This window comes from Giraffa tippelskirchi, chromosome 7 (assembly GCF_054371585.1).
Source record: "Giraffa tippelskirchi isolate mGirTip1 chromosome 7, T2T-mGirTip1v1.2.pri, whole genome shotgun sequence".
In the NCBI taxonomy this organism is placed as follows: Eukaryota; Metazoa; Chordata; class Mammalia; order Artiodactyla; family Giraffidae; genus Giraffa; species Giraffa tippelskirchi.
In genome coordinates this window covers 33,642,608-33,666,709 of record NC_137281.1, presented here as the reverse complement: position 1 = coordinate 33,666,709, position 24,102 = coordinate 33,642,608, and the positions used below count along the sequence as shown (strand labels likewise).

General features: G+C 36.9%; 1 protein-coding gene across 2 annotated transcripts in view; it reads left to right on the top strand.

Moving 5' to 3' along the window:
* The window catches only part of LOC145514265 (uncharacterized), a 985,725-nt gene that overhangs the window by 327,936 nt on the left and 633,687 nt on the right, over positions 1 to 24,102 (top strand). For both annotated transcript variants that reach the window (XR_014060002.1, XM_081511613.1), the window contains exon 3: positions 6,907 to 6,978. The gene's annotated coding sequence lies outside the window, so the exon portion shown is untranslated. The remainder of the gene's footprint in view (positions 1 to 6,906; positions 6,979 to 24,102) is intronic.

Sequence of the window (24,102 nt, the reverse complement as noted above, 5' to 3'; positions counted from 1 at the left end):
ATTCTGAACTACTTAATTGAATAGCCCAAAGGTCATATGATGATTAACTTAACTGGTCAAGTCACGTGGCATCTCTGAAATTTGATTTCCTCCATTATAGAAAGAGGAGTTATAATTAATAGCACTGATATCATAGGTACATTGTGAGGATTAAATGAGACTATGTAGATAAAAAATTTTTGTACTATGGTTTATTATATAGGAAATGATTAAAAAATAAAATCTTATACTACAAAATACACACATAAATGGAAAAACCAAAAATTTAATACAAAACTAAACCTCCTGAAAGAGAAGATGCCTTTTTATTAGTTTCCAAAATCTTAGTTTAGGAACAATATATTTCAAGTGTTCTCAAGGCTGCCACTTTCACAGGCTGCTAGATTTTCCCTTTGTTTCCTGTTGTTGACTCTGCTGGCCACAGGGATGCACTGTGCTTCTTTCACAGTCTCTTAGAAAACATTATCAATTTGGCTGATGGGGCATTTGGGGCAGAAGTTAAACTGATCAAGAATAGCCCAGAAAGAGAGTGGATTTAGGTGAAAACATCTAGGACTTAAAGACAGAAAGACGAGAATGAAAATCCAGGTTCTAGCTAGTCTTAAAACCTCAACAAGCCTCATCTGCAAAATAGGGGTCACAGACTTCACTTAAGTAAGTTAGGAGGATGAAAGAGGTGGTGGATGGAAAGCCCTTCATTTTGCAGAGCCCTGTTGGATAAACTTTTCCTGGTCCTTATTCCTCAGAAAAATGTTGAAATTTGTGACCTAGAATTCCCAAAAGATTGTTGTAGTAAATAAAGTGTATTTGCTCCCAGGTAACCAAAGTATCAACCAGGTTCACAAGCATTTGCATTAATTGGTATTATATAGTTTAATCTACTCAAAACAGTGATTCACAATTTTAGCCCTAAGTGGAGTGTGGGCAGTTGGTTGGGGAAGAGGCACAACCTTTAATCTTACTCCTGGGTTGGCACTGGGCAGCAAGCATATAGGGCCTGGCAGCCTACAACCTGGTGCAAGGTCCTTCCTAGGGTCTGTGCTATTCAATATTGGTTTCTCAGCCTGGTAGATAGAACTGGATTTGAGTATAAGACTTTTCAACATAAAAGGGTAACACCTGAGATTTCAGAAATAGTCAGGATTGTGTCCTGAGAACATTCCCTCAGCCTTGGAAAGAAATGTGTTACAGCAGTACAAGGCTAGTTAATATTCAGAGATTCAATAAGAAGGCTGATCAAGACATATGATGAAGTACATCTCCTCAAATCCGGGAAACAGTTTTGTCACTTTCCTTTTTGTCATAATATATTGCACTTTCAGTACTGTAGTGGAATCCTGTCAGGGTGAAGTCATTTATCATAAGGCTAAGTGCACAAGCTTTCTTCATTCTGATTTGCAGACTAGAATTTTTTTTTGAACTCTGAAATGTGTATAATTATAATTAAGATACGTTTCTAACATTCTGATAATAAGCCTTTTCGCCAGGTTACTGACTCCAGGTTAGTGATATAAATTCCGTGAATTTCTATCCTAACTAATGACAGTCTCATGGTAAAGATGGTAGCATTTTGTTTAAGATCACATGATTTTTAATTGAAAAAAAATATGATTTTGTACCTATTAGAAATAAAATATAATGATAGCAATTATCATTTTTGAGTAATTATGTGTGAGGCAGTCTCCCAAATGTCGTATACATAGTTTTGTTTAACTTTTGCTAGAATCCTGCCATGAAGAACTAGACATTCTCAGCAAAGGAACAGATGATATAAAAAAACAAATGGAAGTTAATGATTGAAAAACTGAGTAATTGAAATGAAATACTCAATAAATTGATTTAACAGCCAAATAGAGGAGACCGAAGTAAGAATCATTGAACTTTATAGTATAAACAAGAGAAATCACACAATCTGAACAGCAGAAAGAAACTACACTAAAAATTATTTAAAGCAATTATATCTCTGAAGGGGAATGCTAATGGGATGAAAACAGTGTTGTGAGGAATATTTATAGTACTAAATACATCCATAAAAAAGGGGAAAAGTCATAAATGAATAAGCTCCCATATCAAGAGCTCAGCGAAAATAAAGAGCAAAATAACACCTGTTCTACACAATGTCATCTTGAAAATAAGACAAAAACACTTTCTAATTTATTTTATAAAATTAGTATTACGTGGATACAAAAATTGTCAATACAAAACACAGAACAAAAAGACTAATTATTATAAACCAGTATACCTCATGAATGCAGGTGCAAAGATTGTTAACACAATATTAGCAAATGTAACAATATATAAAAAGAATTATATGCCATTATCATTGATAAAAGACTGGTTTGATATTAGAAAATCAAATAATGTAGTTGACCATATTACAGGCTAAAGAAGAAATATCAACCTGTGAAATCAATTAATGCAGTATAAGTGTTTGAAAAAACTCAAGAAGCATCCAGTTATTATATAAAATATTAAAAATAGAAATAGAGTAGACGTTCCTCATGCTGATAAAAATTACCTACAAAAATTCTACAGCTAACAGTATACTTAATGGTGAAGGCAGTTGTTTCTAGTCTTAGATGGTCACTGAGGTTTTTCCCACTAAGGTCAGAAGTGATTAAGACAAAAAGAGTTAAGTAGATCTTTTCCTATACATTAAAAACAAACGCTCTCTCACCACTCATACACAGCACAGTTCCGGAAGTGCTAACCAATGCAATAAGGCAAGAACAGGAAATAAAAATGCTGGTCAGAAAGATGTCAAACTAGTTTTTTAGTTGCAAATGACATGCTTGAATACACATAAAATATCAAGAAATATACTAAAACCCTCCTAAAACTAAAAAAAATTATTTCACAAAATTCCCAGGATACAAGATAAACAAAACACAATTGCATTTTACATGAAAGTCATGAAACATGAACATCAAAAATACAGTATGACTTAACAATTGCTCAAAGAAAATGAAATCATTAGGTTTAAATCTACCATAAAATTTACAAGATTTGTATGCTAAAAATGCTAAAACACTGAAATTAGATGGAGATCAAAATAAATGGAGATATACTATATTCATGGATTGAAAGATTCAACAAGGTAAAGATGTTAATTCTCTCCAGACTGATTTACTTGTTTACAACAATTATTATCAAAATCTCAGCAAGATTATGTTTTTACACACAGACAAAATTGTTCTAACATTTACATTCCATTGATATTCCATATACAGAACATTTCCATCCCTACAAGCATCCTTCATGTTCTTCTATAGAGAAAATCCTTCCACTTCCATCCCCTCATTATCACTAGCAATCAAAATTTATTCTCCATTTCTATGATTTTGCCATTTCAAGAATGTACTTTAAACAGAACCATCTAGATAACCTATAGGGTTGGCATTTTGTAAAGTCAGAATAATTCTCTGGAGATTCTTCCAGGTTAATGTGTTCCCTGGTGGCTCAGTGGTAAAGAATCTGCCTGCCAATGCAGGTGACATGGGTTCGATCCCTGGTTCAGGAAGATCCCCTGGAGAAAGAAATGGCAACCCACCCAGTGTTCTTGCCTGAGAAATCCCATGGACAGAGGAGCCTGGAGGGCTAACAATACATGGGGGTCACAAAGAGTCACATATGACTTAGCAACTAAATAACAACAACAAATATTCACGTTCAGTTTTGTGTGAACATATCTTCTCATCAGTCTGGGATAAATGTTGAATTGTGAGTAGTGGGTTGTATGCTTAGTTTTTTAAGTAATCAGAAAACTGTTTCCCAGAGTAGATATACCATTTTGCATTCTCACCAGCAGTGTTTTAATGATCCAGTTTCTCTGCAGCCTTACTAGCATTTGTTGTTAGCAGTATTTTTTGTTTCAGGCATTTTGACAGGTTTACAGAGAGATCACATTGTGGTGTTAACATGAATTTCCTGTCAATTTAACTGTCAGTGGCAAATAAATGGGGAAACAGTGGAAACAGTAACAGACTTTATTTTTTGGAGTTCCAAAATCACTGCAGATGGTGACTGCAGGCATGAAATTAAAAGACGTTTGCTCCCTGGAAGAAAAGTTATGACCAACCTAGACAGCATATTAAAAAGCAGAGACATTACTTTGCCAACAAAGGTCAGTCTAGTCAAGGCTATGGTCTTCCCAGTAGTCAAGTATGGATGTGAGAGTTGGACTATGAAGAAAGCTGAGTGCCGAAAAATTGATGCTTTTGAACTGTGGTGTTGGGGAAGACTCTTGAGAGTCCCTTGGACTGCAAGGAGATCCAACCAGTCCATCCTAAACGAAATCAGTCCTGAATATTCATTGGAAGGACTGATGCTGAAGCTGAAACTCCAACACTTCAGCCACCTGATGTGAAAAACTGACTCATTGGAAAAGACCTTGATGCTGGGAAAGATTGAAGGTGGGAGGAGAAGGGGACGACAGAGGATGAGATGATTGGATGGCATCACTGACTTGATGGACATGAGTTTAAGTAAACTCTCGGAGTTGGTAATGGACAGGGAGGCCTGGCATGCCCCAGTTCATGGGGTTGCAGAGTCAGACACAACTGAGCGACTGAACTGAACTGATTTTTTTTAGACAAAATGTTATTTTTTTAATGTTATTTAATCGATTAGTTTAAATAGAAATTTTATATGCACTTGGAAACCAAAAAAATTCTTTGGCTCACTTTATTGCAATATTTGCTTTATTGTTGTGGTCTGGAACAAAACCTGCAATGTCTCTAAGGTATGCTTATATTATTGTTGAGTGAAACTGGTTAAATGTTACATTAGATCTTTCTGTTATTTTATAGAACTGCATGTGAATGTAGAACTACAATTACTTCAATATATATATATGTATATATATTTTAAAAACCTGAAGAACTTTGAAGAGAATTTAGTTTTTGGGAATCATTACTTACCATTGTTGGTTTGCTAGTTGTGATATATGTGCACATTAATAAGAGATGTTAACAATAGGGATATTGTATGTAGGATATAAGGTGTTCTGGAGATTTTTCTAAAGCTTTCAAAGACTTCATTAAGTGCTAAATGAATAGAGAAGCTAAGTCTATTTAGTTGTGTCACTTAAAGAATGTTTTAAAAGAATGTTATTTTGATCATTTATTATAGTAATTTTTTTTAAAATCTGTGAAATAAATCATGTTTATCTGTACATTAGAAATTATATGTTTGTTATATATTGAGTTGGCCAAAATGTTTGGATTTTTCCATAAGATGTTATAGAAAAACTGGAACAAATAGTTTGGCCAACTCAGTATATATATTTAGAAGAATGAGATATAATATGAACTGAAATTTTTTAAAGTTTATGGTTTGGATAATGAAAAAGTCATTTTGTTTGCCATTGTCTGAATCCTGTTATTATTTCAGAAGGAAAGTATATATGAATATATATGTATGCCTGGCTATGCTTTTAATAGATTGAATGCAAGACTCATGATAAGGCCTCCAGACACCTCCAACACTTCTTCTGTCGTTAGGATACTAGGTATCAGATCACTAAATGCACCAAAGCATCTTTGTTTTCCCCATCATCTTTAGCATGTCTTCTACATAGTAGGTGTTATGTGAGTTAAAGAGAATGAGATCATTTTGTTTCTTTTAGAGTACCTATCTTCTTCCCGTGATCTCACCACCTCACAGTTGAGACTGTAAAACTTGGCAATTTCCATTCACAGCTTTGAATGATTTAAAATTCTGTTTTGCATTTCAGTTTTGTCTGAACCCATATGGCAAAGTCAAAACTCCAAACAAATCTGATAAATTTCATCTTGTGCTAGCCAGTCCCTGTGGCTTGGTAAAGCACTGCAAGCTTCTTGCTACTTAATTCTTTCCTATTCCATGACCATCTGCATCTCCATCTTCAGACTTGGATGGGTCTCACGATTGTCTGTGAAACACAGAACACAAGAGCTCCAGAATGTTCATTTCTTAAGAGTGAATCTCTAAGAGACCAAGACAGTAAATAAACCAACTCAAAAACATAGTTCATAGTAGTGGAGTAGCATAGTGTTAATACCTCAACACAGGTACACTCACCTATACAATATAACTCTCAGAGTTAGATAGCTCACATTTAGAGTTTAAAGATTCTCACTTACTAGCTAACATAAGGGCTTCCCAGGTAGCTCAGACAGTAAAGAATCTACCTGATTTTCTAAGCAATTAATATTTATGTATTTATGTATTAAATGCATAAATATTTATAATATTTATGTATTTATGTAGTACTAAGGACTTAGCATATATTGTCACATTAAATTCTCTAAACATTCTTTTAAAGCAGCAGTCCCCAAGCTTTTGGCAACAGGGACTGGTTTCGTGGAAGATAATTTTTCCATAGACTGGGTGGGGGATGATTTCAGGATGATTCAGAGCATTACATTTATTGTACCCTTTAGTTCTATAATTATTATGTCAGCTCCACCTCAGATCATCAGGCATTGGATACAGGGAAATTGGGGACCCCTACTTTGAAGTAAACACTAGTATTATCCCTATTTAATCTTCCACCTTAGTTTCTTTATCTTTAGAAGTGCTGGCACTCCAAAACCTAGATATTATTTTCCACAAAGTGTAAATTGCATACATAAGGACACAGACTAAAATAAATAGGTAGGCTTCAGAGAGGATTTTATATCTGATCTCTGTCTTAAAGAATGAGTGGGATTTGAACAGAGGTGGAACATGTTGGAAAGGATATTTTGAGGATAATAGACCGATCTGTACCAAAATTTCCAAAGGAACTTGTCATTGAATGATTTGTGCACATCATGGCAAAATGTCTGACCAGGAAATGTAAGAAGGTGTCTGATGACTAGCAAGTTGCATTGGACTTAATGTGGGTGGTCTTGAATAGCAGACAGTCTGGATTTTGTTTTCTAGGTCCTGAGGAACTGGAATGTGACCATCTGGCGGCAGCATGAATGATTCACTGAAGAATCAGAGGGACACAAGGTAGGTCTTCTCAGACTAAATGGTTCAGGGTGAATGTGAGCCTTGAGCTCATTAATATGCTTTGCTCTCTATTAGACTTTATGTCCTGTGGCTCATTAATCCCCTGTTGATAAAGCTTAAGGCTGTGCTTCCTCCTCACTGAGTTCATGGGATAAAGCTTCTCCTCTCCCTCTTAAAAACTATCAACACTCGGCCTTGCTGGCCTGTAACGTATTTGCAGATTCCTTTGTGAGCATCTCTGACCCAAAAGTGAGTTCTGTTTCAAACTTTAACAAAAGAATGGGATCAAGTCTGGCTGAGCCATGCACATCTATTTTTCAGATTTTTCATGGCTGAGACATAGTTGCATTGTTACGTTGTTGATCTTACTTCTCCAAAGGGTGATTTTGAGGGTAACGTTACCAAGCAGAGGGCTTGCTGCCCAAAGTGCACAGAAGCTAATATTTTAATCATAGCTTTTGAGATAACAAAGAGTTTTATTGCAGTGTTGACCAGCACGTCGAGAGGAAGCAGAGCTCATATCTGTCTCTCTGTTCTGGGGTTCTGTTGAACTTTGATGAGTTAGGGGAGGATAAGTTTTCTTGCAGAAGTGCTGGCAGGGCTGGTTTCGATTGGAGGGCTTTGGAACTTGGTCATTTATGGTTGAGTGTGGTAAAGGGGACTTCAGCATTAGATCGTCCTAGACAATAGACCCTTCGCTTCTGAAAAGTCTCCTGCCTGCAGGTTCTGGTCATGTCTGCTCCTTTGGTTCCACTGGGGGGAGAAACTTTGGTTTTGGCTGTTCCTTGAGGTCAAAATTTTCACCTCTGTGTCAACTTCATCCATCTGCATGAATTGCTGCTTTGTTATCTCTGGAAAAAAAAAAAAACAACAACCCAGTATTAATATTTGTTAGAAACAGAGCATAGGGCCAGTTTGGGCTGGTTCTATGGTTACAGTAACTTTTATCATTCAGCATGTTTGTTTGATGGGGAGAGATAGAAGAGGCCAAGGCAAAGGTTTAGGTCATTTCATAATAAGTTGAAAATGTGTAATGTTTATGCAGCTTGCTATACATAAACACATTTAAAAAACCTAAAGTTGGTAGATGAACAAATTAGAACAAATGAGACTTAGCATGAGATGGTAAAAATGAGAGTGACACTAGTCCTCACAATATTTGTTTTAAAAACCTCCACACTTGGAAGTGGTGAGCCATAAACTGGGCACCAACCATTTTTTAACCATCCGAGAGATCTTGAGCCTTTTCAGTGTTCTTTGAGGGAAGAAGGGGAAAAACAAAGGACAAACGTGTTCAGTGGCACACTATCCATGTTCCAATTTCTCCAGTATCCAGTGATACCCAGGGGAATAGTATGGATTGTAATTAAAGCAGTCCTTTAAAAATATTTTTTGTGGTATAGCTGCTACTTCAGAGAATCTTACTCAATTTTACCCATTAGTGTAAGATTGAAGCATTTTGATAACATAAATGCTATGAGGTTGGGTGGCAGAAGGAAGAACACAGTAAGGCTGTAGTTTTCTAGTCAGCTTATATAGGTATACACTTTTAAGCAGATACGCTTCAGCTCAGATGTTGGTGTCTAGAGAATCTTTCCACATACCTGGTTGGGGCCAACCCTAGATATGTTAGAATGCTTAATCTTGGACCAAGTTTCTTTCTGGGGTACCACTAAGGTAAACTGGATGGAAAATTACAGCTAAGGTAGCTAATAAACTAATTTGTTGTTATGGTAATAGTAAATACTGTCATTCCTCAGTATCTTCAGGGGACTGGTTCAAGGAACCTCCATAGACACCAAAATCTATAGATGCTCAAGTCCCTCGCGGTCGACCTTCCTGTATCCATCCTCTCCGAAAGAAGGTTCGAAGTGTGTTGAATCTGAATGCAGAATTCACAAATATGGAGGGCAAATTGGATGTCAGTTCAATGCTGGGAGATTTTACCAGGATTTTTAACTTGGATATAACAATAATTAATTGTGGTTTATTAAATTTTTTTTGCTTATTAATTATGGGTTTTTGACTTGTTTGGGAAATACTGAATTGATTTGTTTTTTAAAACAAAACCTAAGCACAAGGTGTTTCTTGGAATAGAAGACAACATGAGGAAGGAAAATATGGTCCCCGAGGATCCAGAGTGTCTAATATTGGGAGCTTCGAAGGTGGCTGGGGAGAAGTAGAACGCATTAGAGACACACTTTGGCTTCACGCCTTGTAAGTGGCTGTTCCAACCAATGAAACGTGTAAGTTGGATCCCATCCAATGATAGGGTAAAAAACAAGAGAGAAAGAAGTTTTATTTCTTGCTTTCTCTGTTGAGCATTTTCAGCATCTTTGCTGCACAACTTCACAAAGTTATTTACCACAGGTGTGCCAGTAATTATGATAAATGATAAACATTTACATTTACATGAATGATTCACTGAAGAATCAGAGGGACACAAGGTAGGTCTTCTCAGACTAAATGGTGTATCATGGTCCGCAGTGTCTTCTACCTGTGACCTGATACGTGCATACCAAGTAGTCATGCAAAACAGGTAGAAATATATACTGCCAACTTAAAGATTATTTAAAAGTGCTCTTTTCAAAGCAAGGATGTTTATCTATGGATTTCTCCCCTTAGTTTTCTATATTGTACCTTATTACATACTTTAAATCTTAAATATTAACAATTTTATATAGAAACCGTTCCAAATGGCATGCATGCTTCATCGTCTTCTTAAACCAAGTTAAGATAATTTTACGTTTATTTTCTAAATGGCCCAGATCTTAATTTATCAATAGTTAAGCCATGATAAAATGAGTCTTAATCAGTGAGTATTAATAATGCAAAAGAGGGTTTTGCTTGTGCTAAATGGTAGCATATGTCTGTGTCTTATGAACTCTTGACTTTGTTTAATGACAATAAAAATAATGATAATAATAATAGAACCTTCTACTATATTAGAGGTCAAATTGCTTTCCAGCAGTTTTGCTTGCTAATATCAATGTTTCTGCATCTAGTATCATTCCCCAAAGTTTTCTTAAAACCTACCTACTATAGCAACAGCAGTGTTGATAATCACCACCCACAGAAATTACCCAGTGCCTAATGTATCCCTGGAACTCCATTAGAGACTTTATATCTAGTGTTTCATTTTCCTTCACAATTGCTTATGAGGTAGCTATTATTAACTCAGGTGAGAAATTATTTAAGATCACAGAGCTGATTTGTTTGTGATTACTAGGAGTGGAAATTGTTAGTAAATACAAGCTCCTCTTTGACTACTTTCAGAGGAGTAGGTCCTGAGAATCAACACTTTTGAACAAAGTAGGGCAGAGGTTTGACTTCGTGGCTCTCATGGTGACTGTGGGGTTGATGGTACTGAAGATGTGACCACTAGAAAAGCAGGATTAAATGTGCTGAAATCCTCTGTATAAGATGTTAGATTCTTTTTTTTTTTTAATTTCTTCTTGAGAAACCATGAAGTTGCCAGAAAATCAGAAAAGAACGTGAATTAACACAGTACTACAATCCAAACATTTCAAGAGAGATAATAATGTGGTATTCACACAGGAAGGAAAAAAAAAAAACAACAGAAAACAAACACAATGAAGGATTGTTTGGAAGGAAATCCTGAGTGTATCTATTATACAGGTAAATAAACCAAATATTTTTAAATAAATAAACTCAGATTCCACACTCACAGGAAATTCTGTAGGCACATGAAATTTGCATCCAAAACAGCATAAATCTTTGTGAGATTTGGATTTTGCAGGGAGCAGAATCCTTGTGTATAGCTCAGCTTTGTCTTTGCTAGCTGCTACTGAAATTCAAATTTATTAGTGGAAGAGGGCTGGGGTGTGATGAGCGAGAAAGACGAAGGGGCCAAAAAGTCATGATAAGAATATTGTCCTAAGCCCTGAAGATGCTATTAAAAAGCTTCAGGGATCAAGAAAAGGAGTTTATTTGGGGACAAAGAAGCTCATTATTGGCATGTGAATTCTGGGGTGTCAGCAGTACATCTAGAAGGCACTATTCAGTAGAAAGTTGGTTGTTCTGTTCTTAAGATCCAAAGGAAAAACTCAGTTGGACCTGATGCCTCAGAAGATAGTTTCATATTGGCAGGCTAAGGAGGAGATTAGCCAGTAGAAGGGAGAAGATAACCCAGGCTAATGCAATATCACAGAAACCAAGGAGGAAAACATTTCAAAACATTTCAAAAAGGATGGGATGGGTGCGGGGGTGTGTGCGTACGTGTCAGGACTGCCAAATTATTCTTTGTAAAAACACATAGCATAATATCAGTGATTCATTTATGTGGAAATCTGTGTGGCACCCCACTCTGCTGGGTCACCATAGGGGTGGGAAATTCTGGCCTCACTTTGTTTCTCAACCACTCTGAGAACAGTGCATTGAACCCAACCCGCGCTGCACCTAAACCCTCTGGTTACTAACCTAGATGCTTACTTTCACCTTTATGGCCCTTTTTTCCCACCCTTTTAAATCGCCATTAGTGGCCTCTGTCTCAATTCCCCCCCCCCTTTTTTTTTAGTATTTATTTATTTGGCTATGCTGGGTCTTAGTTGCAGCGTGTGAAATCTAGTTTCCTGGCCAGGGATTGAACTCAGGCCCCCTGCACTGGGAGTGTGGAGTCTTAGCCACTGGACCACCAGGGAAGTCCCTCAATTTCCACTTTTAACTTTTCTCCCATACTTTTCCTGGTTAGTCCTCACCCTAACTAGTCTTGTTCCAGCCTCACATAAAAATGCCTCCCAGTTAAAAATGAACCCTTCACCTGCCTGTCCTGTGCCATCCTCAGGGACAAGATTCCACAGGGCACACATGTAGACTGGACACAAAACAGGCCATATTAGGGGTACATACAAGCAACTGGAGAAACCCTCAATAATTATTTTATGGTTTTTGTTAATCTGATTTTTAAGCCTCTAAGCCAAAAGGAAGTATTCTTGCTATTTTAAGTTTTTATATGTTAATTAAGGTATTCTTCCCTTTTATAGCTGGTAAAACTTAGAAAACCTGTCATCCTTGAACATCACATTCTTACCTTGTTCTGAAAATAAAAACTATAATGCTTAAAGAAAGGGGAAAGAGACAGCTTCTGGAAAGGGATAATGGATTCAAATTATACAGTATGCCCACTGTCTTTGCTCTGGTTGCTATAACAAAATACCCTAGACTGGGTGGCTTAAACAATAGACATTTAATTCTCACAGTCCTGGAGGTTGGAAAATACAAGATCAAAGTGCCAATAGATTTGAATTCTTGGGGAGGGCCCCCTTTCTGGCTTGCAAGTGGTTCTCTTCTTGTTATGGCCTCCATGGCCTTTTCTTAGGGCTTGACCTCAAGGGAGACCTCTTTCTCTCTCTCTCCCTCCCTCTCTGATATCTCTCTCAAGAGATCTCTCGACCTCTCTCTCCTCTCTCCCTCTTTCCTAGTAAAGGTACTTATCCTATTTGTGACTGCCACCTTCATGACCTCATCTAAACCTAATTATCTCCCAATGGGTTCACCAGATGCCATCACACTGAGAGTTAAAACTTCAACATACAAATCTGAGGGGGAATGAATGTTTACTCAGTGAAATTCAGTGTGATGAAAATCTCCTACTTCTCATTTTTCTTCTCGTCTCCTCCTCCCTAGCTGACTTTGGTTTTGGTTTGTTTTCTTGTTGTTTTATAAGCTGTCAAGGCACTTGATGCAGATTGAAGCTCCAGGCAATTGCAATTAAATCAGGAAAAGATATGCATTCACCAAGGTTAACACAAGCTGCAGCTTAATCAGGATGAGACAAACAGATAAACATATCTAAGACCTCAAAATAAATACAGCCATTTCCATCATATTCTCCTTAGTTTCTTTTTCCCAGCAAACCTGGAAAACTAAATAAATAAGTTCCCAAATCAATATATATGTCACTAAAATTTTCAAGCTGCAAATATAACATGTCATTTCAGTTTATGGGCCATTATTTGCAAAACAAGTTATGATAGTATTAAGCACAAATTTTGATAGAATGGAACCTCCTTATATATGAATTGTAGGTATATATATAAATCTGCTGCTGCTGCTGCTAAGTCGCTTCAGTCATGTCCAACTCTGTGCGACCCCATAGACGGCAGCCCACCAGGCTCTCCCATCCCTGGGATTCTCCAGGAAAGAACACTGGAGTGGGTTGCCATTTCCTTCTCCAGGGCATGAAAGTGAAAAGTGAAAGTGAAGTCGCTCAGTCGTGTCCGACTCTTAGTGACTCCATGGACTGCAGCCCACCAGGCTCCTCTGTCCATGGGATTTCCCAGGCAAGAGTACTGGAGTGGGGTGCCATTGCCTTCTCCGATATATAAACCTAACATTGGTTTAATTAACAGATAAGTATTCCAGTAGCTCAGTAGCCTCAATCTGTGTTTCCATAGATATCTCTATTCAAGTTTGATTTTCAGCTATAAATTTTAGGAAGTTCCCTTTGGTGCTTTCCCCACAGACTTCTCAATCTTACATCTAAGTAGATGTGCCTATTACAGATACATTGAGGATGGTCATTCAAGTATAATAGGGCATTTAAATGTTATATTAATAGAGTCATTTGACATGGCATTACAATTATTATCATGCCTTGCCATTGTTATCTAAAAGCTTTAGTTTTCACTTGGATGCTTTCAAATATCTATAGGGAACTCTCCATATTATTTCTAGTTACTGTTTTTTAAAAACCTGATTATTTTCTCAAAAATATTTTGTGAGTCTCTATTTCCTTCAGACTAAATTCTAAACTCATTAGCCTAATTGATTTTTGTTGTTTTTCAGTTCCTATGTCATGTCTGATTCTTTGTGACCCCATGGACTGCAGCATGCCAGGCTTCCCTGTCCTTCACCATCTCCCAGAGTTTGCTCAAATTAATGTCCATTGAGTTGGTGATGCTATCCAACCATCTCATCTTCGGCGACCCCCATCCTTTTTGTCCTCAATCTTTCCCAGCATCAGGGTCTTTTCATCAGCATCAGGGTCTTTTCATCAGCATCAGGGTCTTTTCTTTGCGTCAGGTGCCCAAAGTATTGGACCTTCAGTTTCAGTCCTTCCAATGAATATTTAGTGTTAATTTCCTTTAGAATTCACTGGTTTGATCTCCTTGCTGTCCAAGGGACTCCCAAGAGTCTTCTCCAGCAACACAATTGAAAGGGATCAATTCTTTGGCGCTCAGCCTTCTTCATGGTCCTGCTCTTTCCTACTCTTTCTACAAGACTTTAATTAGGGGATCACTCCCATCCCCTTTATAATGCCTGGCCTTATGCTCCCAGTTAGCCTCACTTTTTCCACTATACCCCTGAGCAGCACTTTACTTACCCTTTTTGAAATACCCTTTTCCCCCCTGCCTTAGTTTTACGTATGTATCTCTCAATCTGAATTTTTAGCATCTTAAAGTAAGGTGCAATATCCCATTCATTTCTATATTCTACCTCCACATAATGTAGAGTACTACGTAGATTTACATTTACTAAGTCATCTTTTTGTCTATCTGTCTCTCCATTCATTTATTAAATCACTTACTCATCATCTCTCAGATAAACACAAGGCTGTTATATATGCTATCTAAACTTTATAACAAAGTAGTTGTAACAAAATTTGCAGTGAGTGTTGCTTGTAGTTGGAAATTTAGAAAAATGAGAAAGACATACAATGACATATTAGAAGTCATACAAATCCTCCTTGAAGAAAGGATCTATATTTTGAAGTCTGAAAGATTAAGTAATATTCATCAGTCTAAGAAGTGGCAGAAGGCACAAAAGTGTTGAAATAAGCTACTCACTCTGAAGAATAAAGAGAATGTAGAAATTTGAGAAGATGGAAAGTTGTTTATGGTTATTTTCTGAAAGAGTAAGTGAGAGATAAAAATGAAAGAGACAGAAACAGCCTGGAATAGAAATTTTATGGAATAATGTCTCTTAAGGAGGTAGAAAAGCTATTTAAATTCAAAGTCCCAAGAAACATGGAAACAAATAGTAAGATTTTTAAAGTATTTTATTGTATTCTGACTAATCCACAGGAGGATTTAGAAAGGATGCTAAATAATAGTCAAGTGGTAAGAAAATAGGAAAAATAATAGGAAGTGCTTCTTTCTAAGCAGTGAGGGCAGTGAGTGAACATTACTGAGAAGCTGTTGCGGGTAGCACTTGTCCAGTGTGTATGTTCAGCAGTCACCCCCAGATCCCTATGGTAGAAATCACTCCATCATCATTAGAATGAAGGAGAGGAAATAAAACAGGTATTATCGCCAAAAATGTGTAACTTTCATTAAAAATAAAATAAAATAAAATAAAATGTCTATAGTAAAAAGGCAAGTATGTTTGTTATTACTACACAACAGTATGACTCTGTGCTTAATTGTTTATCTTTAGTAGACTCTGAAAATTTATTCACATTTAATTCACCATTTCAACTACAAGACCCAAAACTTAGCTGGTGTCCAAAAAATAATTGTTGTGTGACAGTGAGTACATAAAATGTTACATGTCTTCCAAGATATGTAGAAATTGCCCACATGTAATAGAGCCATATGACAGCTCCCACTTTTACATTTCACATCTTTCTATTGTTCATTTCTGCTTTATTAGCTTCAAGCCTCATATGCAGACCACAAAATCTGCCCTTAGGGCATTGTTGGACTAAAAGCATCTCTCTGCTTCAAATGTTATTATTTTACTACTATATCTGCATCTTTTTATTTTTTAAATTTTCTGAAAATAGGGTCCTTGACTTCCTCTCATGTCATTTAGATTTAATTTATTCTCTTAAAAATCACATTCAAGTCAGAACCAGTTATTACTAAATGTTATGCCCCCACCCCCTTTTCTAATGCTTTCTCCTTTGTTTTGTTCTCTTTTCTATGTTTTTCTTTTGATTTTTAAAAAGCGCCATAAAGATCAGCTACTTCATTTTCCCCTCTCAGACTTAAAATCCCCTCTGTAGTAATGTCAACCAGTGGTCATTTTGTTTGATTGAAACATGTTATGAAACAGTTGGTTTCCAGTCTCCTGATAATTTTGTATAGAATTAATTGTCAAAATTGTCTTCATTTTAATGAACTGAAGCTGGCCAATTTGTAACCTTTGTAAATATTGTTCTCCACTATCCTTTCTGGAGACATTAAGAGAAAAACAAAATAACTCTCTTGCCAGCATTACTGAGTTCCAGTATTTAAAGAATGCAGTGTGTCCAGCTGAGAGGTAAGGTTTCCTGATCCCTTGAGATTTTCATATGCTTGTGTCAACCTCTGTCTCTTGATCTATAGATGTCTACATCAACCACCAGTAATTCTTGGATTTTATGGGTTATTAGCATTCTTAGGGGATACCTATGTCTTTGAGCTTGTGCTTCTGTATACAGTCATTCTTATCCAAACCATATTAAGCAATATAAGGATTTAAGCACTTTCCTCAATTCCTTGACACCATTTAACCTAACTATTCTGCTGAAGATTAGAGATTCTGTGAATGTAGTGGTCTATGTGAGTGTGAATGTGAAAGTCACTCAGCCATGCCTGACTCTTTGTGACTCCATGGACTGTAGCCCCCAGGCTTCCCTGTCTATGGAATTCTCCAGCTAAGATTACTGGAGTGGGTAACTAATCCCTTCTCTAGGGGATCTTCCCGACTCAGGAATCAAACCCAGGTGTCCTACATTGCAGGCAGATTCTTTACTATTGGAGCCACCAAGGAATCCCCTGGTCTGTAAGAGAGGTTTATTTTCACCAAATGCATCTATTTCAAACTGAACACTTAACTTCCTATTTTCATATTGTCTTTGAGCTATTCCAAGGTATTCTTCACAAACTTTATTCCACGTCTTTTTAGCCTCTTTTTCTCCTCATTGTTTTATATTCTCACTCCATTATATTCTCTCTTTTCCTTTCCCACTGGAATTGCAGGCAGATTTTCATTTTCCCCTCCTTCTCCTCCTCGTTTTTCTGTCCTCCCCCATCATCTCTCTCTTCTCTCACTGCTGTTTCTGGTCTACAAAGTAGATATGAAACTCAGAGAAGTTAGATTTGCACAAGATCACCTGGCTAACAAAAAGTAGGAAGCTAAGTTCCACATTCTGGTCTGTTGGCTGAGTTTAGAATAAGCATTACTCTGTTTACAACAGTTGATCATGTGGCATCTTTCAAAATAACGAAGCCTTCTCTGCAGAACACCTACATACGATCAATTTTTTTGCTGATGCGTGGTGTAGTAACAGGAAGCACTCATGTGTCAGATATTTTTCTAAACCCTCTTGTGTCTGTTAATATATTTTATTCCCACACAACTCTAAAATGACAAATTTTTCTTTGTTCCAAATTTATAAATGAGGAAACAAAGCCACAAAAAATTAAATAACTAGCACTAGGCCCTCTGGGTGTTGTTGTAGTTGTTCAGTTGCTAAGTTGTGTCTGACTCTTTGGAACCCCATGGACTGCAGCATGCCAGGCTTCTCTGTCCTTCACCATCTCCCAGAGATTACTCAAACTCATGTCCACTGAGTTGGTGATGCCATTCAACCATCTCATCCTCTGTCATCCCCTTCTCCTCTTGCCTTCACTCTTTCCCAGCATCAGAGTCTTTTCATAATAAATCAGCTCTTCGAAGCAGGTGGCCAAAGTATTGGAGCTTCAGTGTCAGTCCTTCCAATGAATATTCAGATTTGATTTCTGTTAGGATTGACTAGTTTGATCTCTTTGCTGTCTACAGGACTCTCAAGAGTCTTCTCCAGCACCACAGTATGAAAGCATCAGTTCTTTGGTGCTCAGTCTTCTTTATGGTCCAACTCTTACATCCATACTTGAGTACTGGAAAAACCATAGCTTTGACTATATGGACCTTTGTTGACAAAGTGATATCTCTCCTTTTTAGTATGCTGTCTAGGTTTTTAATACGCTGTCTACATGTTAAACAGTAGAGTTAGAATTCAGTTTCAAGTATTGGCCAACACAGTACTTTTGATTACTAACCCTATGCTCTTAATTACTCTCTTGGGTTACCAGGCTGAACCAAACATTTTTGTTGTCTTTTTATTAGCTTATTCATAGTGGGCCTGCTAGCATACAGACATTATGCTAAGATGCTTATAGACATTGTGTTTCCCTGGTGTCTCAGATGGTAAAGAATCTGCCTGCAATGCACAAGACCTGGGTTCAATCCCTGGATCAGGAAGGTCCCCTGGAGAAGAGAATGGCTACCCATTACAGTATTTTTTCCTTGAGCATCCCATGGTTGGAGGAGCCTGGCAGGCTATAGTCCATGAGGTCACAAGAGTTGGATACAACTTAGCAACTAACGTTTTCACTTTTATAGACATTATGCATAAGATGACTTTAACTTAATTGGCATATGTGGCAAAGACCATGATAGACAAATAATGAAAAATATGCCTTTTTCTGTTGTTAGGCTTACAAACCAGTAAAGAAGTTATGCACAAATCCAATTGCTAGAGTTTAACATGTGGATTTCTTATTAAATACTATACAGAGATTCACCTACAGGGGGATTTGTGGGTCCTCAGGAATGAGAATGGTTAATGCTAACTTATAGATTTTAATGAAGTACCTTTGAAAAAAGAAAAGTTTGTGTCCAACCTTGAAAGACAATGCATACTATCAGGACAACTAGAAGGGGAAATTTGATAATGTGTGATGTCCAGGATATTCTATAAACCTAAGCTGATTGATCTAAGACCTGAAGGAATGAAGTCAAATAAAGGGCAGCACTTTTAAGCCACTTTGAACTGAATTCAATCAAAATTCCCATGATATATTTATCTAAGCAGTAATTTTAACCTCATATGTGTACATCTATTTTTGTTTAATTTGACCTTAATGTTAATTTGATTAAATCTAACCCATGATGCCTTCCAGTTAAATAGTTAAAGATTAGTGGATTAAACAGTTTTATGCAATTTGTAAATGCAATCAATGTGCCACAGATGCCCTTAGAAATGAATTGAATAAAAGTCCTTTAATACTGATATGAACAAGGATAAGCTAAAAGCCATGTATATATCATTTAGTCATCCTTGTTGAATTAAATCTTTACTGATACAGATTTACATATAGATTGCCAGTAGAAAGTATTTTAAAATTAATTATATACTTTACTTTTACATAAAAGAATGTGGAAATAAAATACTATAACCATGATGGTCATATTGTATTTAATTTTCAAACTAAGTGATGTATTGGTGTATTTATCTAAACCTGTTAACTTATCCGTGTCTGTACACAGAATAGAGCTATGGTCAAACATGGAATACATAGTAATGCATAGATTGTTTTTACATGTTGTCACTTTTTTTTTGTAATTTTAACTTTGATAAAACTTAATTTCTATAGAAAGTTGTCAGCCCTATACCCTGATTTACCAGTTCCTTGTTTTGCTCTCTGTGTGACTGTACATGTAAAATATATGTTACAGAAATAAAACTAAGTTGCATTATCTAGTTTTACACACCCAAACACACACAGATAGTTTTTTAAAGATATTTGGGAGGACGTTATAGGTTGCTGTTCTTTAGTTGCTAAGTCATGTCCAACTCTTTGTGACCCTATGGACTGTAGCCCACCAGGCTCCTCTGTCCATGGGATTTCCCAGGCAAGAATACCAGAATGGGTTGCCATTTTCTTCTCCAAGGGATCTTCACAACCCAGGGATTGACCCTGTGTCTCCTGCATTGGCAGGTGGATTCTTTACCACTAAACCATCAGGGAAGCCCAAGTTATAGATATTCTGCACTTTTTTGTTTAAGTACTTCCATGTGTAATTCCTAAGAAAAAGATATTCTCTTATAAATGTACAGTTCAGTGGTCAAAGTTTGGAAGATTTACATTGACACAATAATGTTATATGGCCCATTGTCTGTATTTACATATTGTGAATTTTCCCAGTAATGGTTTGTATCAAGCTTGCAGTTGCACATCATACTTAGTTTTTACACATCTTTCATGTTTTTAATCTGGAAAAGCTTTTCAGCTCTTCTTTGCCTTTGTTGACCATGAAGATTTTGAAGATAAGTGGATATTTATTTTAAGCTGTGTCCTGAATTTGGATTTGTCTGATCTCTTTTAATTTTTAGACTCATACATTTGCATTACTTAATGAAATAGTACAGCCATAGTGCTGTATCCTGCCTAGTGTATCATATCATAAAGCACATGATGCCAGTTAGTCACAATATTGTTGATGTTAATTTTGATTACATGGCGTGTAAGTTTTCTATACTATTAAGTTACTACTTTTCCCTTATAATTAATAAGTCATTTGTGGGGGAGATATTTTTAAACTATTTCCTTCCTTATGAAGCTGTCAGTATTTTTAACATTCATTGATGATTTTCCAAATAAACCATGCCCTCTATATTTATAACCTGACATTCACCTGTAAGGAAGTGCTTTCTTATCTCCCTCATCTGTTTATTTATTCATCTGTTTACCTGTATGGTTGTGTAATCATGGAATCTTTTGCTACTCAATGAATAATAATCCATTCCTTTTATTTTTTGATGCATAAGTTTTAATTTTGACCAATGGAGGTCTCCTCAGCTGGCTACTGTATCATTTGGACATGTGCTTATCTTTCTTTATATGATTCATTATTTTATGGCACATCAAGAGTAGCAAGTTTATTGTTAACTTTCCCTGACCCAACCCTGGATTCAAACTGGATTCTGATTCATTTGAGAGAAAGTTTCATTTTAAAAACCATCTGAATGCTGTGTGTGCTCCTTGCTAAGGATATGTCATTACTTTTAATCCTTGTCTGTGGGAGAAAAAGGGAATGTGTCTGGGAAGGTATGTGTGTGTGTGTCTGGACATTCTATATATATGTCTTTCCCACTGTTAACATATTTTTCCAATCCGTTCTTCCTCTCCCTGTCTTTTCTCTCCCTGTCTTTTCTCTCTCTCTTACTTGCAGCTGGATGGTTTGATATTATCCCACAGACCACTGGGGATTGTTCATTTATCTTCATTCTTTCTCTGTTTTTAATGAAAAAAAGTCTTGATTTCTCTTCAGATTCGTTGTTTTTTCTTCTACTGCCTCCACTTTGCAATTTAGCTGTGCAAATGAACTATTCACTTCAAATATTGTGCTTTTCAATTTTATTATTTTCATTTTCATGCTAATATTCATATGTTCATTCATTATGACCATCTTTGCTAACAGTCTCTTAACATATTTATAGTAGCTGCTTCAAAATCCTTGTGTGCAATTTGTAATGTCTGTGCCATTTTGGAGTCACCTTCTATTTAGTGTTTTCTCTCTTGATTATAGATCAAAATAGTTCTTATTCTCTGTATATTTAGTATGTTTTCATTGCACACTGAAAACTGTGAATAGAAAATTTTAGAGGCACTGAACTGTGTCCAAATACTCTGGAGAGTATTTAGTAGTAGTTCAGTCACTCAGTCTTGTCTGACTCTTTGTGACCCCATGGACTGCAGCACACCAGGATTCCCTGTCCATCACCAGCTCTCAGAGCCTGCTAAAACTCAAGTCCATCAAGTCAGTGATGCCATCCAACCATCTCCTCCTCTGTCATCCCCTTCTCCTCCTGCCTTCAATCTTTCCCAGCATCAGGGTCTTTTCCAGTGAGTCAGGTTTTCGCATCAAGTTGCCAAAGTATTGGAGTTTCAGCTTCAACATCAGTCCTTCCAATGAATATCCAGGGATGATTTCCATTAGGATGGGCTGGTTGGATCTCCTTGCAGTCCAAGGGACTCTCAAGAGTCTTCTCCAACACCACAGTTCAAAGCATAAATTCTTTGGTGTTCAGCTTTCTTTATGGTCCAACGCTCACATCTATACATGACTACTGGAAAAACCATAGCTTTGACTAGACATAACTTGGTCGGCAGAGTAATGTTTCTGTTTTTTAATATGCTGTCTAGGTTGGTCATAGCTTTTCTTCCAAGGAGCAAGCATCTTTAAATTTCATGGCTGTGTTCACCATCTGCAGTGATTTTGGGGCCCAAGAAAATAAACTCTGTCACTGTTTCCATTGTTTCCCCATATATTTGCCATGAAGTGATGGGATTGGTTGCCATGATCTTTGTTTTTTGAATGTTGAGTTTTAAACCAGCTTTTTCACTCTCCTCTTTCCCTTTCATCAAGAGGCTCTTTAGCTCCTCTTTGCTTTCTGCATAAGGGTGATATTATCTCCATATCTGAGGTTATTGACATTTCTCCCAGCAATCTTGATTCCACTGTGTGCTTCATCCAACCCAGCATTTTGCATGATATACTCTGCATATTAAGTTAAATAAGCAGAGTGTCAATATGCAGCCTTGATGTACTTCTTTCCCATTTAGGAACCAGTCCATTGTTCCATGTCTGGTCCTAACTGCTGCTTCTTGACCTGCATACACATTTCTTAAGAGGTAGGTCAGGTGGTTTGATATTCCTATCTCTTGAAGAATTTTCCTTAGTTTGTTGTGATCCACACAAAGGTTTTGGTGTAGTAAATAAAGCAAAGGTAGATGTTTTTCTGGAATTCTTTTGCTTTTTCTATGATCCAACAGATGTTGGCAATTTGATCTCTGGTTCCTCTGCCTTTTCAATCCACCTTGAACATCTGTCAAGTTTTTGGTTCATGTACTGTTGAAGCCTAGCTTGGAGAATTTTGAGCCTTACTTCGGTAGTGTGTGAGATGAGTGCAGTTGTGGTAGTTTGAACATTCTTTGGCATTTCCTTTCTTTAGGACTGGAATGAAAACTGACCTTTTACAGTCCTGTGGCCACTGCTGAGTTTTGCAAATTTGCTGATGTATTGAGTGCAGCACTTTAACAGCATCATCTTTTAGGATTTGAAATAGCTCAACTGGAATTCCATCACCTCCACTAGCTTTGTTCATAGTGATGCTTCCTAAGGCCCACTTGACTTTGCATTCCAAGATGTCAAGCTCTAAGTGAGTCATCACACTGTCACAGTTATCTGGGTCATTAAGATCTTTTTTGTATCATTCTTCTGTGTATTCTTGCCACCTCTTCTTAATATCTTCTGCTTCTGTTAGGCCCATACCATTTCTGTCCTTTATTGAGCCCATCTTTGCATGAAATGTTCCCTTGGTATATCTGATTTTCTTGAAGAGATCTCTAGTCTTTCCCATTCTGCTGTTTTCTTATATTTCTTTGCACTGATCACTGAGGAAGGCTTTCTTATCTCTCCTTGTTATTCTTTGTAACTCTTCATTCAGAGGGATATATCTTTCCTTTTCTCCTTTGACTTTAGCTTCTCTTCTTTTTCTCAGCTATTTGTAAGGCCTCCTCAGACACTATTTTGTCTTTTTGCATTTCTTTTACTTTGGGATGATTTTGATCACCACCTCCTGTACATTGTCACAAACTTGCGTCCATAGTTCTTCAGGCATGCTGTCTATCAGATCTAATCTCTCGAATCTATTTGTCACTTCCACTATATCATCATAAGGGATTTGGTTTAGGTCATACCTGAATGGTCTAGTGTTTTCCCTACTTTCTTCAGTTTCAGTCTGAATTTGGCAATAAGGAGTTCATGATCTGAGCCACAGTCATCTCCCGGCCTTGTTTTTGCTGACTGTATAGAGCTTCTCCATCGTTGACTGCAAAGAATATAATCAATCTGATTTCGGTATTGACCTTCTGCTGATATCCATGTGTAGAGTCTTCTCTTGTGTTGTTGGAAGAGGGTGTTTGCTATGACCAGTGCATTCTCTTTGCAAAACTCTGTTAGCCTTTGCCCTGATTCATTTTGTACTCCAGGCCAAACTTGCTGTTACTCCAGGTATCTCTTGACTTCCTACATTTGCATTCCAGTCCCCTATGATGAAAAGAACATCTATTTTGGTATTAGTTCTATAATATCTCATAGGTCATCATAACCATTCAACTTCAGCTTCTTCAGCATCAGTGTTTGGGGCATAGATTTGGATTACTGTGATATTGAATGGTTTTCCTTGGAAATGAACAGAGATCATTCTCTCATTTTTGAGATTGCACCCAAGTATTGCATTTCGGACTTTCTTGTTGGCTATGAGGGCTACTCCATTTCTTCTAATGGATTCTTGGCCACATTAGTAGATATAATGGTGATCTGAATTAAATTTGCCCAGTCTGGTCC